The following is a 16,383-nucleotide window of genomic DNA, read 5'->3' as shown; positions in this document are numbered from 1 at the left end:
TATTTTAAAATGTCTTTTTAATGTTTGCAGGAAAGAGGTGCTTGAATGGTAGCATGTGCCAAATGAGGTCCATCTTTCCTTCTCCTTTTACATTTTGCTAACATTTGCTTATTTTAGTAGGTGCAGTTGTTCACTGGGTGGCTGTTACGCTGACCCCTCACTGCTAGCAGTTTTAATTAATGCCTTATTTAGGCTGTAACCTGTGTGAGCAGGGACTATGTCTTCCCACATGCCTAGCCCAGTACTTGGTTCAATAAACTATATGAATTAATAAAGGAAGGGATAAAGGGAGGAAAAGAGCTGCTTAAAATTCCTCTGTTCCTTGAATGTCAGGTATAGAGATACATAGTAGCTGCCCTGAAAAATTTCTAGTCAAAAGAGGGAAATAGATGTGGAAACAAATAACTAAACACAATGTAAGGCGGACTATCAGAGAGGCAGATGCAAAGGTGTGTGAGAGCAGGGATCAGGAAAGCTGGAGGGCTTCCCAGAAGACTGATACTTGGCATTGAAGGCGGGGGGGACTTTGACTTGGAGTACAAACTAGTGGGAAAAGCTGGAAGGAAACCAGGGCAGGTGCTTCTCCATGTTGTTTCATCTAAACCCCACAGTAATCCCGGTTGATGGACAACACCAGCCCCATTTTTACAGAAGAGAAAACTGAGATCCAAAGAGGTAGGTTAACCGACTTGCCAGAGATCACAGCTTGTAAATCTTGGAACCAGAAGTCCACTGTTGTCTTCTAGATGGTCTATTGAGCAAGCGGGCCGCTTAATACACAACACTCCTCTTCTGCTCTTGATGATTTGGCCTCTCATTGAACGAAGAGGAGAAGAGGAGTTTCTTTTCTTTAGACTTTCCTGCCCTCCTGTGGTGATGTAGAGTCACAGCCACGGGCTCCTACATCACACAGCAAGCTCCCTGCACTAATACTGAGTGTCCCATTGCTGCCAATTCCTTTTCTGTTTAAAAATAAACAAACAAAGAAACTCTTGGACCAACAGCATTTAAAAATATATATTTGTCAAAGTGTTTTCTCATGGTCTGAACTGATCATGTATGTTTTAAATAGCAAAAGATCCACCCGAAAAGAGGCACTTAGGCTGGCAGGGGAGGCTGGTGCACACCAAATTCCCTTCATGTACAAAGAGATAGTGCATGTCTGGTTAGAAAGCCCAACCAAGGAGAGCAGAATGTCAACATTATCATAGAAGCTAAGGCACAGAGTGGAGGGGAAAGGATTGTCCTAGACAAAGCTACAGTTTTAAGTTCTGGACCCCAGTGACTTGTCCACCTGGCTACAGTGATACTGGGCAGAAACAATGCCTTCAGCCAGTAACAAAATAGAGTCTGTCCCCTAAGAAGGGGCATATGCATGAACACCAGGCATGTGAGACCCAGACCTAGTCTTCGGTCTCAAGCAAGTATTTGAGAAATGACTGCAGAAAGCAGTAACTACTACTTTTGCCTTTTATTCTTCAGAATTCTTGCTAACTTCAGATGAGGGAGAGTGTGAAATGGGCATCGCCCATCCCGGCAGAGAAGAACATAGCATTCAGCTAGCAGAGAGCTTCCCATTATTCAAGACAAAAGACTTTTTGTTGCCAGGAAAAAAATAGCCAACACTCAACACTTTTAGTAAAGATGATTGGAAACTGGAATTAAAATGCACAGTAAAGAATTCAGGTTAGGTGCAAGGAAGAAATTTCCACTGGGAGTGCGGCTGATAATAGGATATGTTGCAAAGAAAATTGAACTTCAAATCTAGAGGGCTGAAATTTAGTTTCTGCTCTGACAAAAGCAAGCAACGTGACTTTGAGAGGCTCCTGTCACTATTCTGGGTCTCGGTCCCCTCTTCTGCAAAAAGAGCACTACACTAAAAAATATCTAACTGTCCATTTAACACTAGATGTTTATAATCCTTAGAATCTATGATGTTTTCTTTTAGAGACTGTTCAAAGAGAGACAGAGAGAATATCTCAAACTGTTTCCATTGGTTTGGACACAGATGGAACCACAGGAATGAGTAAAATGACCTCTTCAGATGACCTTCTCTTCTCAGATGTAGGGAACTTAGGGATATTTGTCAAAATAAGCTATTTGCCTGATGAATACAATCCTGCCATCCCAAGATTAGAAACCATAATGGTCATCTAGTCCATCACCTCCAACTGATGTTTGAATACTCCCTCTAGTGTTCCTGCTCCTTCCTGAATACCTCCAATGGCAGGGAACTCACTCCTCTTAAAGCAAGCCAAGCAGTCCTGGAAAATCTGGTTGTTAGAAAGGTCTTCCTTATGCTTAGCAAAAATCTGCCTCACAACAATTGCTATTCATTGGTCCAAGATTCATCTCTGGAGCCAGAAAGACAAATCTGATTCCTCTTTCCCCTGATTGCCATCCAAATATTTAAAGACATTCATCAGTTTCCTGTGAGTCTTCTCTTCTACCATCCATAGTCCCTTCAACAAATCCCCCTCTAGCTTCATTTTAAGTCCTTTGGCCATCCTGAGTGTCCAGATCTCTTTCAAATGACTGACCAAAATAGTTAGAGGCAAAGCAGCATGATGATCAAAGGATAGATTCTGGGTTCAAGTTTTAACTCCTGTAGTTACTGCTTGTCTGATCTTGGACAAGAAATTTACACTTTTTTTGTCTTCTTTTTCTCATCATAAAGTGTAGATTAAAGAGTCAATATATGTGGCACACTTGCAATAGTGCCAAACACAGTGAACATGATCAACAAATTATAGCTACTATTGTTATTATTACTGAAATATGGCTCCACAAAGTAAAGTAAGGTTATCATCTCCCTAATTCTAAAACACTATGCCTTTATTCATGGAATCTTCAGAATTCACTAGCTTTTTTGTACCCACTGAGGTAGTTAGCCATCAACAAAAGCTTTCAAATCATTTTTACAAATCCTGCTTCTAAACACACTTCTTCCATATTGTACTTAAGTTGGCTAGCCCAACCTTGTATTCAAACTTGTCACATTTCATTGTCAAATAAATCCCCCTCTAACTGGCCAAGATTGTTTGGGATCATCTTCTGTGATCCGATGCATTCAGTATCTCTCTTAGTTTCACATCATCTATAGCTTCATTCTAGTCAATAACCAAGACAACCCAACAAAGAAAGACAACTTGAAGGAAATGGAAACTATGCAACGAAGTTATCACTCCAAAAAGAATTATCAGTATTCTCAGAGAAATAAGAAAAGACATTACATCATGAAATAAGAACAGTATTCTTTGGCAAAACAGAACAATCAGAGAAAAAGCAAAGACTCTTGAATGTTAAAAATATGGTAGCAGGAAATTATAGACTCAGTAAAAGTATGAGAAAATAAATTTGAGGAAATCTCCCAGAAAATAGATCAAAAAAAAAAAAAAGTAGAAAAAGAAAAAAGAAACTGAAGAAAATCTGAGGATCAATCCAAGAGGTTCATTATGCAAACAGAGAAAAATTCAGAAAGAACACAGAAAACACTTGGGCAGAAATCATCAATTAAATTATTCATCAAAAAAGAAAAAAATTGCACACTGGAGGACACAAATTTCAGATTGAAAATGCCTATTTTCCATCAAGTGCCCAGCACAAAAGATGAAAAAAGATCCTAATTTCATTGTGAAATTTCAAAACTTTAAAGGCAAAAGAAGTCCTAAAAACATTCAATTAGAAGAAATAAATGCATGCAAAATAACAACAGCAAAAAAAAAAAAAAAAAGGCAGGATCATATAGCGTAAGATTTCTCAACAGGAACACTGGAAAGTAGAAGGCAATAGAGCAATGCCTTCAAAATTCTAAAGAAAAATGATTTTCAATGCAGAATTCTCTACCCAGTTAAACTATCAGTTAAGTGTGAGGATAGGGTATTACTAGCCTTTGCTATATAACAAATCACCCCATAATCTAGCAGTTTAAACAAAACAAAACATACATAATTTATCATAATTCTGTGAGTCAGCTGAGTGGTTCTTCTGGTCTGGGCTGGCTTGGCAGATCTTTGGTCATCTGGCTGTTCAACTGGGGCTGGACAAGCTAGAATGGACACACACATGTTGTCAGGCTGGTTGGTCTAGGGCAGAAGGAGGAGGGAGGCCTCAGATGATACAGCCTGTCTCTGTTCCATGTGTTTGTTCTCTCAGCCTCCTGCAGGCTATCCTGTCTTTCTTCACATGATAGTTTCCAGGTTCTAAGAGCAGCAAGAAAAAGCACACCCCAATGCACAAGGATTTTCAATCTCTACTTGCTTCATGTTTGATACTGTCCCATTGACCAAAACCCAGAGTTGGTATGGTAGGAGTCTACCTCAAGGTGTGACTGCTGGGAGGAGAATTATCGCAGCCATTTATTGCAAACAATCTACTAAAATAATTTTTGGTATGCAAGTTCTCAAAAACTGACTTCCCATGCAATGTTGCTAAGAAGTTACTGGAGAACATGCTCCACTAAAACAAGGAATAAAGAAATGAAGAAAAAGTGAGAACTGTAGTCCAGGAAACATAGGATCCATCACAAGAGGAAATTCTCAGAAAAATGTTCTTGGGAAATCATAAGATGATGGTTCTGCAGCAGACCCGGAGAACAACCAGTTCAAATTGGAGCCAATCAGAAGGGGTTTTAAAAGGGGCTTCTTTAGCAAGTGAATTTGATAGAACACCTTATGTATTTCAACATACTGAAAAAAGATTTTGATAATTGGGGAAATGTTTGGGGTTGAATTGGTGATATGTAAACAGAAACCTAAACCAACCAAAAAATAAGGCAATTTTATTAATTCTAGGTAAAACAAAACATTGTGCAAGAAGGAAAAGAACTTGTATTTGCCACCATTGTAGCACTAATCCCTCTGTTTTGCACTTATTTGGTAACCAGTGTATTGATGAATAGGAATTTCAAATCAGTGAGAAACAAACAAATTATTTTTTAAATCACTCTTTTCATCAAGCTCTGTTGAATCTTTCTTCACAACTTGATAGTAAATCCTTTAATACCTCGGGCAAGTCCATAACTTCCCAGCTATTTTCACTGATAAAACCTCAGTCCCATCCTGTTAACAACTTCATCTCGAAACTGATTCAAACTTTCCCTTTCTGCCATTGCAAGCGAGACCTATGGTTTAAGGGCCTTGGAGTAGAAAGGGAGACACACCACCTCCATCTTCAGGTTCCAGTTCCTTTGGAGATGGGAAACCGGGAGTATTGGTGGAGAAGAAACACATCTTTATGTAAGTTGAGTTGCTGTAATCCTCTCTCTGAACATCCCTGCCTGGACATTAATGTGGGGCTAGGCATGCTGGGCAGGTATTCAAACCTGACTCTTGTGGGGATCATGAGTAAGTTGACTAGAGTACATGGTTCACTGATGTGGGAAATCCAGCTCTACCTCAACCTCTTCTATCCTCCCTCCTCTCACTCTTGGTCCACCCAATAGCCCCTTGCCAACAGGATCTCTTCATCCTGTACACGACCCTCTTACATAGGGTGTAAATAAAACAGTTCAAGCCCAGCAACCTTCTGCAGAGCACACTCAACCCACTAGAGACTCATTACTGCCCCTTCTCAGAGCCCTGCTGTTGTCTTCTAACTCCTTCCTCTTTCTCTGATAATCAAGGGAAGATCAGCAGTTCTGGTGCCTGGGGAATGAGATGCCAGTCTCCCTGCCTTGCAGAAAGCACAACCAGATCTTACAGATGATTGTCTTGGAGCTCCCTTCACTAAATGTTGGGGAAGGCAAAGCGACTCCTGGGCTACCTGTGGGGAGGATGGGAAATTCTCTTTTGCCACAAAAACTGCACTCCCCACAAGGCCAGAAATCCAAAAACTCCCTGTGTTCTCCCCTTCATTCTCCAGACTTCTTATGTAAACTGCTCCCTGCCTTACCCCTTCAGCCGATGTTGATGTGGTGGCAAGTGGTATCAGGGTGGTTCTGCCTCCTCCTAGTAAGCTCTGGAGGGAGGTGTCTGGTTCCCTGGTGCCTCTTCTTAGAAACAGGATACTTAGTGCCTCTTACTTTCAGATTTGGATTTTAGCCACAATTTTGAGACGACACAGTTACACATCTTCCCCCACTAAATTGTGACTTCCTAGAAGACAGAGGTCATGTCTTATTCCTCAGTGCATCCCAGCCCCTAGCATAGTACCGGGCATATAGCAGGCCCACAACAAGCATAGATTGGACATGTTGGGATTAAAGAATAATTACAGGATAGATAGGTAGAAGATGATTAGATAGATAGATAGATAGATAGATAGATAGATAGATAGATAGATGATAGATAGATGAAGGATGATAGACAATAGATATAGAAAGATACAGAGATAGAACATTTTCCAACTTGTGCTGACAGTGACAAAGAAGAAATCACTACTGGTCTTATTAATCTCAGCCTAAGATAGCAACAACACAATAGTGAGAATTTCATTTAGGAGCCACCTTGGATTCACTGCAACTCTTTCTTCATCCTCTTATATTCCTTTACTTCCTCATTCTCTCAGATTTTATTAACCTCAAGCATAATTTTATTCACAGTATATTAGGAAGAAAAACAAAATATCTGCTTTGCTACCTCTAAAATATTTGGCTCAGAAAAATTTTAAATATACTTGCTATTTTCAATAATCAAGGCTTTTAAAAATGTTTACTATTCTGGGATCATATAAAATAACTCTCAAACAAATAACTATTAGGATTCCACCTTGCAAAAGCTTCCTAGAAGTCAGATCTCAAAGGGAAATATATATATATATTTTCTTGCTCATTACTGGGATTTTTCACTTATTTCTTCCTAAGAATTCACCCTCATAATCTATAAGCATTCTGAGTACTGAGCCATGAAATAGGACCAGTATTTAAGAAACATGAAACACATTCTTACTCTCCCACCAACCTCCTGTGAGACTCAACAAGTAATTCCATCTAGTTTCCTCATCTATGAAATGAGGATGTTGAACCTCATTGTGCCAGTTTGGATCTATTATATCCCCCAAAACTCCATGTTCTTTAATGGAATCTTGAGGGGGCAGATGTATTATTGTTGATTAGGTTGGAATCCTTTGATTGGGTGTTTCCATGGAGATGTGACTCAATAAACTGTGGGTGAGGCCTTTGATTGGATAATTTTCATGGAGGTATTGCCCCACCCACTCAGGGTGGGTCTCAATAAAATCACTGGAGTCCTATAAAAGTGTTCTCAGACAGAAGGAGGCGCTACAGCCAAGAGGGACACTTTGAAGAATGCACAGGAGCTGAGAGAGGAGCTAGAACACAACCTGGGATCAGCAGACACCAGCCCCGTGCCTTCCCAGCTAACAGAGGTTTTCCAGACGCCATTGGCCTTTCTCCAGTGAAAATACCCTAGTGTTGATGCCTTACCTTGGACACTTTATGGCCTTAAGACTGTAACTTTGTAACCTAATGAACCCCCTTTGTAAAAGCCAATTCATTTCTGGTGTTTTGCAAAACGGCAGCATTAGGAAACCGGAACACTCATGAAACTTAAGATCCCTTCCTACACCAACATTCTATAATTTTAATATTCCTTCAGTAACACTAAGAATTTAAGAGCCATGAAAGACCTGATACCAACAAAGCTCTTCTCTAAAGATAAAATAATTTCCAAACAACTGTAGTAGGCTGAATAATGCCCACCCCTAAAGCTGTGTATGCCCTAAGCCCAAGGCCCTGTGAATATGTTGTATTATATGGCAAAAGGAAACTTCAGATATAATTAAGATAGAGAGATTATACTGAATTTCTGGTGTGGGCCCAAATTAATTACACAAGCCCATACAAGCAAGGAGATTTCTCTGGCTATGTGGCAGAAGAAGTGAGAGAGATTTGAAGGGCAAGAGGAAGTCAACACCCCATTGCAGGAGTGGGGTATATGGAATGAGGAGGAAGGGAGGTAGTTTCCAGGAGCAAAGACCAGCTTCTGGCTGACAGCTAACAAGGAGCGAGAACCTCACCCCTACAACCACAAGGAACTGAATCTGGCCAACAACTCGAATGAACTTGGAAGCAGATTCATCCCTAGAGACACCAGAAAGCTTCACAGGCCTGCCAACACCCTGATTTCAGGTGTGCGAGACCAGAGCAGAGGAACCAATGAAGCCATGGCATGCCCAGCCGTCTGACCCAGGGAAACTGAGATAATAAGTTTGTATTGTTTGGAGCATCTACATTTGTGGTAATATGCTACAAACAGCAATGGAAAACTGATATGCCAAGTATATAGTTAACACCCTGAATTAATATTCTACTTCCTCCTGGAAAGAGAGGAGGAAAGGATGTTCTACTGTCATCTAGAGGGTAGAATCTCAGCAGGCCCTATCTTTTCTGCTTTTTGTTAAATATACAATAGCTATATGTAAACAACATCCTTGACCTTTCCCCCCATAAAAACTTATTGTCCAATACTGTCAATACTAACCATTCTGAAATCAGTTTCTGAAGTTTTGGAATTCTAACGAAATTATTTTGAGGAAAATAGAATAATAGTTTGGATTGGTTTCTAATTTTTCCAACCTGTTTTGCCTCTTCTTTCCCCCTTTGTGGCTTCATCAGAAGGAGGAGAGCGACGAGAAAGTGCTTTTATCGTATCGGCAAACTTCGTGCTACTCACATTAAGAAACTTTCAGCATTTTATTACCACTTCCTCTGGCCCAAGAATTATGCCTCAGTAAACCTGTTACATGACATCATTCTCTCCCAAGAGTAACGTTTACTTCTTACAGAGCATTGACTGGGTACCAGACACTGTGCTAAGTGCTGAACCCAGGTTTTTCAAACCATGGGTCATGACCCATTAGTGGGTTATAAAGTTAATTTATTAGTCTATGACCAGAATTTTTTAAAATATGGAAAAAGAATAGAACAGAAAACTTCAGAGTATTTCACACATCGTAAGTAAGGGTAATTATTTTTTCATGAAATTTTTGTTAGTTTTGTGTGTCTCTCAGTGTGCATTCACCAAATTGTGATGCAAAAAATATATATTTCCTGCTTTAGATTGATCATCTTGTTTAATCCTCGCATTATGCAAAGGCAGGCACTATTATTATCCTCATTTTGAAGATAAGAAACTAAGGCTTTAAAAGTTTGAGCACTTGAAAGGTGAAATCACTGCCCTCCCCCCTACGTGGGATCAGACACCCAGGGGAGTGAATCTCCCTGGCAACGCGGAATACGACTCCCGGGGAAGGATGTAGACCTGGCATCGTGGGACGGAGAACATCTTGACCAAAAGGGGGATGTGAAAGGAAATGAAATAAGCTTCAGTGGCAGAGAGATTCCAAAAGGAGCCGAGAGGTCACTCTGGTGGGCACTCTTACGCACACTTTAGATAACCCTTTTTAGGTTCTAAAGAATTGGGGTAGCTGGTGGTGGATACCTGAAACTATCAAACTACAACCCAGAACCCATGAATCTCGAAGACAGTTGTATAAAAATGTAGCTTATGAGGGGTGACAAGGGGATTGGGAAAGCCATAAGGACCACACTCCACTTTGTCTAGTTTATGGATGGATGAGTAGAAAAATAGGGGAAGGAAACAAACAGACAAAGGTACCCAGTGTTCTTTTTTACTTCAATTGCTCTTTTTCACTCTAATTATTATTCTTGTTATTTTTGTTTGTGTGCTAATGAAGGTGTCAGGGATTGATTTGGGTGATGAATGTACCACTATGTAATGGTACTGTAAACAATCGAAAGTACGATTTCTTTTGTATGACTGCGTGGTATGTGAATATATCTCAATAAAATGAAGATTAAAAAAAAAAAAAAAAGTTTGAGCAACATGCTCAGGATCAAATAGCTAATAAAGGTAGAGTCAGAATGCAAATCCTATCTGTTGACCCAAGTCCATGGTCTTTACCACACAAAACACTTTCTCTCCTTTTCAATACTGAAAAACAAAACAACAGAGGCCATGTTCAAAGTCATGTTCACACCTTTTGATCAATGGCCTAATACAAAGAAAAAAAATATATACATATAGATATAAATTTCCTAGACTAAACTCATGCTTGCATAGATTAGCTCTGCTTTCCATCCTGTCAAAACCGTTTGATGTGCAATCATGTCTAGGATGGAGACAGGTTAGTAACATTTTGAGCTATTACCATTTTTCTCCAAAACATTTACTGGAACTGGATATGCAGAAATGACAGCTAAACCAACGAATTAGTATCAATATTCTTCCCCATGGCTGCATTCAGTGCTTGTCATGAAGTTACTGTCTGAATCCAAAGTTATTTGGGCTTCTCCCTCACTCTTCATCTCATCCTTCCTCCATTCTGCACCCCCGATTCCCTCTCCATCCAATCTGGGAAGGCAGCTCAAAAGCTAGTTTGCTCTTTCCAGAGGTCAGCCACCCTGCCATATTCAAGCTGTGTTCCTACAGTCATCCATCCAACTCAACCACGTATATAACAGTGGGTAATGGTGATGTCACATTCCTCGAGCCTTATCAGTATGTTTTGTAAATTATACACAACCCTAGAAATGTGTCTTAATTAAGCAGCATGGAATCCCCTAAATCAGTCTCCCTATCTTATACTTCTAACATCCTTCTCCCTTCCTATGTTTCTGTGTCCATCTCACCAGTTTGCTTCCTGCAATCTGACTTCATGAGGGCATCAAAGAGTAAATCATTCCCATGGAACCATGAAACCACATTTACATTTCCTTATCATCATTTCTATGATTGACATTAGAAAACATAGGTAGAAAAAATGTGAAAGGAATGTGGTTTATTTTCCCTGATACTATCTTCTTATCTTTCCTTTATTTTTTGTGTGGAGAGAAATAGGGAATGAATTACAAAGAAAATTCTGAAAATAGTTTGAAATTACCCAGAGTCTCAACTGACAAATGATATGGTTTTTCTATAGAAGTAAAACTAGTTCTTTTTCCCTGAACTCTATGGCAGATTGAACGATTTGTTACCCTTTCAAGTGGTTTTGCAGATATGAACCAAGCAGATAAAAATCATTGTAAGTGTTTGATTCTCCTCACATTCCAACACTTGAGTTCTGCCACTTTGCAAAGCTTAAAGAAAACCTAAAAACTTACTGTGCAACCAAAGGTTGGATCAAGGTGAACAGCCAGGATACCTCATCCCAACAGCGGAACCCCATGGAAAATTTGCACAAGATTAAAAACTGTCCGACTCAAGGCTAAATGTTTTGGCACTTGCTTTCTCTGCATGTGAAAGGGGTAGAATCTTTTGTTTAAATTATATTCTGATAAAGTATCTCCTGATTGCTCCAGTCCTTCCCGTTGGGGGGAAGAAAGGAGTTAGCCCCTTTTGTGTGAACTCAGGAAGTCTTTATCTGCAATCAGAGACAAATGTAGCCCCATTACAGAATTCATTGACTACAGGGTTGGTGAGCCTGGACACCAGACTTCACCACCACCTCTGTCCCTCCAGAGCTGTAGAGCTGCAATCAATGAGCTTGCCATCAAAAACATCCTAAAGTCATTAGAATTCCTCATGGACCCTCCCCACCCTGCCCCCAGCAAAATGAATCCAGTCCTTGTGCAGAATGCCCCAAGGATGCCAGGTTTAGAGGATAGAAGTCTTTCCGGGTCTCAGAATTTTGGGGGCAAAATCTCTGAGTGGCCTGGTAATGATCTGAAGTCACCTTCCAGAGATTGCCTCAATCATTAAATCTGGTACACAGTAGACTGTTTGGTCAAGTAAAAACCAGTTGGATCTCATGTTCACATTGATGAACTGCCATCCCCAAAGGACTAACTGTACTCTGACCTCATTCTCAAGCTTCCTGGACCACTTCATTTCTCAACACTACCCCAGAACTGTCCTAATTTCTGAAAACAGCACAGTTGTAATTGATAATGATCTTACAGAAAAAGACCCAAATCCCTCAATGCAGGTTCTAGTCCGGGAATCCAACTCATCAGAAGAGTCTTCTGCTCCTGGGAAGCTTTTTCTGAGAATTAGTCCTAAAGGCCATGGGAATAGGGGCCTTTGCTGGGACCATCCAACCCCTCTGTAGCTCTAAATCTCAAAAAGAAAAACAAAATGTAAATACATATAGGGTTCAACCCACTAACTGCCTGCTTTCTTTTCTTCACCTCCTCATACTATAGTATATGAGGATGAAGACATGAAACACAGGCTTTCTTAAAAACAGGTCAAAAGCCCCAGTCTTATCCATTACCTATCATCTTAACACTAACCTAATTCTTCTAGAAATAAAGCCTGATAGTCAATTCTGCCAGGGACAAGTTAAACCTCCTCTGACATTGGCAACATTAAAAGAGCATTGCTGATCCAATTGTCACTATTTGATTATTTATTAGATCTATTGGATAATCACTACAAATAAACTTCCTCTATATAATAGTATCTTTTCCATCCCTGGTTCTAATGGTATTCACCTTCTTCCAAATAAACATCATTTCTCAATGCCTGGAAAGTTCCGACCTTGTTCCAAATTTATACATTACTTTTCCATTATCTCAGAGCAGCAATAACAATAACAATAATAACAGTTATAATGTCTTCCTTCTCCTAGAAGAATCCTGGCCACTTCTTGTGCTTTTTTGGTTTGGAATTCTCTGATGGGCTCACTTTTTTTCTTCCTCCTCCTTAGTGGAAAATGTTACCTCTAGCTGCTGGATTTAATTTAATTTAATTTAATTACAGCATTTTCCACACATGCTCACAAGCTCTTGGTAATAGTTGCATTTTTAATGAATCTAATATATAATAATGACTTTGTTTTTAATTTTCCACTGAGAGTTGGATCCTAAGTCAAATACAGAGCTCCAGACAGGGGTGTCTGGTTCACTCCATGTGACTGGGTTTCAGGGAACCGAGGGGCTCCTAATTGGAAAATGGCTGTTCTTTTGCCCTCTATCCCACACACCTGGGTTTAATGTCCTCAGTAAACATCCCATAGGACATGAAATGACAAGTCGTTGTAGCCAAAATGCTCAAACCTGTTGTGCAGGCAATCCTCAGGCTGGACGTGAAAGGAAAATAAAGGTGTGTGAATGGTCCTTGGCCAAGACCATTATAAAAAGAGATTTTGTGGACAGTACTTTTTGGTGGTGGCCTTTACCAAGTGATGCAATATTCTCTTCCTTTAGCCACAAGTCACTGGGACAACTTGGAGAGTAATTAAACACAGTACAACTAAAGGATGAATCCTATGACCATTGATCTATTCTTTACAAAGACCATCCTATAACCATTGTCAGTGTTCATTGATGAGCTGCTTTGTTGTTTGTCCATGTTCAGTTAACTCAGTTGTATGGTTAACTAACAAAGTTTTGGGATTTCTTTTCTTTGTCTTTATCCCCATCCCAAGTGCTTAGTAGAGTGCTTAATACCGTACTATGTTCTCAACAATACACACGGCTACTTTTGAGTGCTTATCATATGCCAGACACAATTCTAAGCATTTTCCCTGTACTACTTCATGCAAACTCCTCATTCTATAATATCCATTCTGTAGATGAGGAAATAGAGAACCTTCAGGGGTTAAATAACTTGCTCAAGTTCATACTGCTAGTAGATGGTAGAACTGTCCAAATTCAGAGTCTGGTCTCTTAACCACTAATCTGTGCTCAGCCACTAAAGCCTTGTTCAGAAAAACCTGCAGAAAAATACTCAGAAGATGCTGTATTTTCTTTAAAAATTGGACATTTCCTTGAAGTCAAATGTAGAAGGAATTTCGATATGGATTCCAAGCAGGTAAGAGAAGTTTGGACAAGCAGGACAGGCCAGAGCCTTCAAAATTGAGCTAAAGAGTTCCTGCTACAATCCATTTCACCTGACTATCAGAGAAAAGAGCTGACTTGAAAGGATAGTGTGGGGTAATGGCTCCACCATGGTGCCACGGCAACTTTGCTTGTGTCCACATAGGCCGCAAAGCAAAAGCTTGAACCACAGCATATCTGACTCTTGGCAGGATGCTATGTGATCTTCCAGGAACACAAGATATGGAAGACTGAGAGGCTCTACGAGGCCATTGCCCACTAGCCTCCCTCTCTCCCCTGGGAGGCTGTAATGAGACAGTTCCTCATCACCTCTCAGGTCTACTGAGGTATGGAGCTACAGAGTATAAAATCACATGGCTGAAGTTTAGAATTGTCCCCTCAGCAATGGGGTGTCCCATTACTTGTGTTGTAGTTGTCCAGACCCTTTATCTATTAAAAAATTCTCAGTGAACACATGTGTATTGTTGCCCTTTCCATTGCAGGAGGCAAGGACCACAGGGAGCTGGTGCTTTCAGCTGCTCTTCCTTTTGCTGTGTATGCAAGTAATAAACTGTCTGAATCTAAAAATGTCTCATTGTCTCTTTTCCAGTTCAAACAGTGAAGCCTTGGCCTTGCTTAGTGAATTGTGTGCGCTTGACAAACTGTATCATCAAGTTGGTCGCCAACTCAGAGAGTGAACGTAAAACAGCCAAAAAGGGATATTTAAATAACAGCTCTCTCATTTCAACAATGTAAACTGGTACCAGAAATAAATTATATGTATATACACACTTACATATATACATATATATACACACATATACATATATTCTGTATGTACACTATATGTACACACACACATCCATACATGAGGATCTATTAAAGCATCCTTAAGAGAAAAAGAAAAATCCCTAACCGAGCAGGGTTTGCCTCTATGTGCCTGTTGTTAAGCGAGCTAGTCGAAATTTGGGGAAATGAATGCTAATGCATTCAACTTAACAAAATTAATATTTATTTTCTATAAACACTCAGTAGAATTATCAGTGGGCACAGATTGGGGACTTATTAAAAATTAAGTATTCATTCTGAATTTCAGAATCTGTGTGAATCCAAATGCTAAGAAACATCTGAGGATGAATCCCATTTACTCATCAAGTCTCACGTGGGCCATAAACAATAAAAACTCAGGGAACTCCCTATTACATGGCAGGATTTGAAAATAGACTGATCTGGTTAACAAACACACGTTGCCAATTTTCAAATAATTATATTTAAAGAAGATGTGAAAAAGAATTAACACTGAAAATACCATGAACTTATTTTAAACTAGTTTTGATGATTCAAGAGTCACATTACACAAAGTAAATGTGTAGTTATTAAGTGATCTAATTACCATAAGAATATTAAGAAGAAAGAAAGGAGAGGAGGTGGTCCTTGTCCTAAAGGCCCAGACAATCTGTGGGAGGAGCTAGAATTTCATGGATCACACTAGAGAACAAAACAGCATCAACAACGGCCTCAGAATTACCTCTGGGAAAACCAAGTCTCATACGGCAGATTAACGGGACAGTTAAAGTTTATGTGAAGAAAAAATATCAACCACATTTTTGCTTTTTAATTTTTCAAATGTCTTTCCAGTAAATTCACTACATTGATCAATTGTCATAATCCCAGCTCTAATTAGTTTCTTGGAGATAATATACAAAGGAAAAGTTAAATCACTCCCTTTCGCAAAATATAAATGTGTTTGACATGGCTTAATCTCACCAGTATACTCACACACACAAAAAGTTACTACAAAGTCATCAGCCTTTCTTTTGGATTCTTTAACTCTGTTTTATTAAAAATGATGTCATCAGTACTCCTTAGTTTACTAAAAAAATTTTTTTTTTACATTTCTTCCTCCATAGAAGCATCTAACCATAAAGATAGTCTTCAAACTATAGTGTGAGAGTCATTTGCAACCCAACCAGTGGGAGGAAGTCAAAGAGGTGGGAAAAGGCCAGTTGATGCAGAAAATGACAGCTCTCATTCATGAAGCACTTCAATTTGAAGATGCTCAAGTGATTCTTAACAAATATTATCTCGTTTAATTCTCACAAGTCCAAGGCATAGATGTTATTATCTATAGAGATTAGGATACTGGAGCTTAAAAGGTTAAGTACTTGATCCAAGATCAAAATGCTTCACACCTAGATGTCTCTAAGTTTCTTGCCCTGGCTTCCAGCCACTGCACACCGGCACTTGGAACCCAGGCTCAGCTGGTGTGCTGCAGACTACAGACAGTGCCTAGGGTCTTACACCAGGAGGTCAACACACTTGGGCTGATGAAATATTGAGGAAAGACAAGGTGACCTTGACGTGGGGCGAGACTAACTGGCAGGGAGACCTGCAGGAGGCAGGTTTGCTGCAATGGACTATCCTGTCCTTTCTTGCCATTAAACTGTTAACCCTTTCAGGACAGATAACCCCAATTCCCTCTCTGTGCACAGGGAGCATTAAACAAGCTTTTTAAAACTGGCCTTCAGCATTGTTTCTACTCATATAACAGGTTTGAATGAGCAGAACACAACTGGATATAACCAACAAAATTTTATTCTTGTTTCCATTGCCTTTTCAACCCACTTTTTCACCAAGTCCTT

This window comes from Choloepus didactylus, chromosome 2 (genome assembly GCF_015220235.1).
Source record: "Choloepus didactylus isolate mChoDid1 chromosome 2, mChoDid1.pri, whole genome shotgun sequence".
Taxonomy (NCBI): Eukaryota; Metazoa; Chordata; class Mammalia; order Pilosa; family Megalonychidae; genus Choloepus; species Choloepus didactylus.
This window is presented reverse-complemented; position numbering follows the sequence as displayed.